The sequence below is a fragment of the Triticum urartu genome, chromosome 4, assembly GCF_003073215.2.
Source record: "Triticum urartu cultivar G1812 chromosome 4, Tu2.1, whole genome shotgun sequence".
Taxonomy (NCBI): domain Eukaryota; kingdom Viridiplantae; phylum Streptophyta; class Magnoliopsida; order Poales; family Poaceae; genus Triticum; species Triticum urartu.
In genome coordinates this window covers 491,755,316-491,759,213 of record NC_053025.1, presented here as the reverse complement: position 1 = coordinate 491,759,213, position 3,898 = coordinate 491,755,316, and the positions used below count along the sequence as shown (strand labels likewise).

At 45.0% G+C, this 3,898-nt stretch overlaps 2 non-coding genes across 2 annotated transcripts; both read right to left on the bottom strand.

Moving 5' to 3' along the window:
- Nucleotides 1-309: 309 nt before the first annotated feature.
- Nucleotides 310-382, bottom strand: TRNAF-GAA. Its single transcript has one exon. It is a non-coding gene; the product is annotated as a tRNA-Phe (tRNA).
- A 3,004-nt stretch (nt 383-3,386) lies between these two features.
- Nucleotides 3,387-3,459, bottom strand: TRNAF-GAA. The gene has a single exon. It is a non-coding gene; the product is annotated as a tRNA-Phe (tRNA).
- Nucleotides 3,460-3,898: the final 439 nt, after the last annotated feature.

The following is a 3,898-nucleotide window of genomic DNA, read 5'->3' as shown; positions in this document are numbered from 1 at the left end:
CGCGGGAGCCGGCCTTCTCCGTCCATGTGCCCTGATGCTCGGTGATGGATTGATGATGACTGCGAGCGAAGTATGCCAGTTCCGGTCGGTTGACGCAGGGAAACTGGCGGTTTCTTGAGAGGCCGCCGCGAATGGGACGGCAGTTCGATATGGCGTCCATCGTCTTGGACAGTTTTAAGGCCGTGGCCTACTTTAGTATTAAAAGCCCATTTCGTTGCTGTTCTGGGCTGGGTTACTCCTACATGCAAAAAAATGGCTGTTTTTGAAAATAATAAAAAGGCTGGGCCGACGGATGCGGAAAAAAAATTGTGCGGTGAGCGTGGATCGAACACGCGACCTTCAGATCTTCAGTCTGACGCTCTCCCAACTGAGCTATCCCCGCTTATGGAATTAACGATTAATTAAGCTTACTTATTGTTTGCAGAAGTAGGCACCATCGCGACCAAACAAAGATCAAGCGTTTCCAGTTCAGTCGTCAAAGGACACATTCAGTTTAGAACTCTGAATTCCTCAACTACTGGATCGACCTGCTGGTGACCGCACATGTGTTTTGACTTTTGAGCGCTGTTGGATCGGCAGGCTGGCGTCCAACGGTCAAATCCTTCTCTTTCTCTTTTTTTTTTAAGAAACAACCAGCTAGCTTAGTTCTTTTTTAGACAATCATACGAAGCTTTATTAATCCTTGTACCTGCTAGCTCAGTTATTGGCTAATTAGGCAGCTCTTTTTTTTTCAGGTAAACTCTTATATTACTCAAATCACATTGTCCATACAATCAGCTTTGGCTAGCTCTAAAGAATCTATCGGGCCAGAACCAACCCAGGTCATCGTTGTGCCCTCTACTCTAGCAAATTTAGTCAAACTATCGCCAATCTTATTTTGATTGCGATTTACATGAGTAACACAAAAATCACGAAAAGACATAAGGTGCCTAATTTCTCTAACTATAGAAGAATAAATCGATCTATCAAGACCTGAAGCTTGAATCAACTTGACAGCAACGACAGAGTCCATTTCAATTATAATTGGCAAGTCACTTCTCTGAATGGCAAAAGACAGTCTTTCCATGCAAGCATAGAGTTCAGCTTCAAGTGCTTCCTGGCAAGAGAAGAGTTGTCTACAAGCTGAGTAAATAATGCGACCTCTATCATCTCGCAGCACCATACCAGCTCTAGTCGTGCCATTCTCTAAAAATGAACCATCAGTATTTAGTTTCACCCATCCAGGCGTTGGTGGACACCACACATGAGGGGCAACTACATCCTTTATCACATGTGGGTTTGTCAAGGTCACATCCTTTATCACATCCTTTATCATATGTCACTAGGAGCTTCCCTTTAATCGGGTCAGAAGTGAGATCAATCTTTAAACCTACCAAGGAGTCTAGGTAGCTTACCAAAAATCTTTTAGAAGCTTCCATGGGGGGAGTAGGTTTATGGTGCACTACTTCATTGCGAATGTGCCAAATTCTCCAGAAGGTCATGAGAACCATGCATCGTTCAATTTCCTACAATGGAATAAGCAAGTTCAACAAGGAGGTTCTAGACATTTGACATGGTTGCCCACTGTTGGGGAATGTAGTAATTTCAAAAAAATTCTTATGCACACGCAAGATCATGGTGATGCATAGCAACGAGAGGGGAGAGTGTTGTCTACGTACCCTCATAGACCGGCAACGGAAGCGTTGACACAACGTAGAGGAAGTAGTCGTACGTCTTCCCGATCCGACCGATCCAAGTACCGAACGTACGGCACCTCCGAGTTCTGCACACGTTCAACTCGGTGACGTCCCTCGAGCTCCAATCCAGCCGAGTGTTGAGGGAGAGTTTCGTCAGCACGACGGCGTGATGACGGTGATGATGTTCTACCGACGCGGGGCTTCGCCTAAGCACCGCTACGATATGACCGAGGTGGAATATGGTGGAAGGGGGCACCGCACATGGCTAAGGAACGATCACGAAGATCAACTTGTGTGTCATGGGGTGCCCCCCTGCCCCCGTATATAAAGGAGGGAGGGGGGAGGTGCGGCCGGCCCCTAGGAGTGCGCCTGGAGGAGTCCTACTCCCACTGGGAGTAGGACTCCCCCCTCTTGCCTTGTTGGAGAAGGAAAGGGGAAGGGGGAAAGAGGAAACGGGCCCCCCCCTTCCTTGTCCTATTCGGACTAGGGGGGAGGGGGCGCGCGACCTGCCCTGGCCGGTCCTCCTCTTCTCCCTTAGGGCCCATGTAGGCCCATTAACCCTCGGGGGGGTTTCGGTAACCCCCCGGTACTCCGGTAAAATCCCGATTTCACCCGGAATGATTCTGATATCCAAATATAGGCTTCCAATATATCAATCTTTATGTCTCGACCATTTTAAGACTCCTCGTCATGTCCGTGATCACATCCGGGACTCCGAACAACCTTCGGTACATCAAAACACAAAAACCCTAATTACGATTGTCACTGAACTTTAAGCGTGCGGACCCTACGAGTTCGAAAATTATGTAGACATGACCGAGACACGTCTCCGATCAATAACCAATAGTGGAACCTGGATGCTCATATTGGCTCCTACATATTCTACGAAGATCTTTATCGGTCAGATCGCATAACAACATACGTTGTTACCTTTGTCATCGGTATGTTACTTGCCCGAGATTCCATCGTCGGTATCTCAATACCTAGTTCAATCTCGTTACCGGCAAGTCTCTTTACTCGTTCCGTAATACATCATCCCGCAACTAACTTATTAGTTGCAATGCTTGCAAGGCTTGAGTGATGTGTATTACCGAGAGGGCCCAGAGATACCTCTCCGACAATCGGAATGACAAATCCTAATCTTGAAATACGCCAACCCAACAAGTACCTTCGGAGACACCTGTAGAGCACCTTTATAATCACCCAGTTACGTTGTGACGTTTGGTAGCACACAAAGTGTTCCTCCAGTAAACATGTTATCTATACACATTTAACATTTTTCAAATACTTGTTTAATAATTTTTTAATGCTAAAAGTTAAAAATACATGATCCAATTTTTTCACACATTTTTATTTTTATATACATATTTTGTATACGTGATACACATTTTATGTATACGCATTCAACATTTTTGAAATGTTAGTTAACAGAAAATTTCAAATGTTTTATGAAAATTATTTTTTAATATATTTATGTAGACTTTTCCGAAGTATAAAGGAAAGTAAATAAAAGAAAAATTGAAAAAAGAACATGAAAAAAAAAAGAAAAAAAAACGAGGCCGTGGCCTCCTGCAAGGCTGGGCTGCCCCATTCAGGGAGCCGCCTGACGCGAGAGGAAGCTAGTTTTAGGTTTCGCTATGAGCTAGACATAGCGATATCCAGAAAGGAATAATAACTGGGTTGGGCTGCGTTATTCCAAAATAAAATTTTTGCGGTGAGCGTGGATCGAACACGCGACCTTCAGATCTTCAGTCTGACGCTCTCCCAACTGAGCTATCCCCGCTTGTGGTAGATAAATATTTAAATGCCTTTTCTATCTTACGAGGCAGCAGGACGAGCTAACTCAGATCAAACGCTTCCTGTTTAGTGAAAAATTCTTACGGTTTGGAACTCTGAATTGAAGTCCGGGACCGACCTGCCTGCTCATGACAGCATCCGCCCAGCGCTAAGATGGCTATTCAGTTAAAAGTCTTGATTTATCGGAGCAGGTCACTAGGTCCAAGTTCCAACTTTCAGCACATCGACGAAAACTCTTCGCACGTAAGTAATCCGCTATGAGCTAGACTGACGTCGATAATTGATGCATCAAAGTCAACCACACAACGACGAATCTCGATATAAAAACATGTCACTTCTATGTCTATCATACAGAACGCTCTACCCCGATATAAGTAGCATCATGTGCCGGCCAATATCGTCTTGTCTTTCAGCGCAATCGTCCA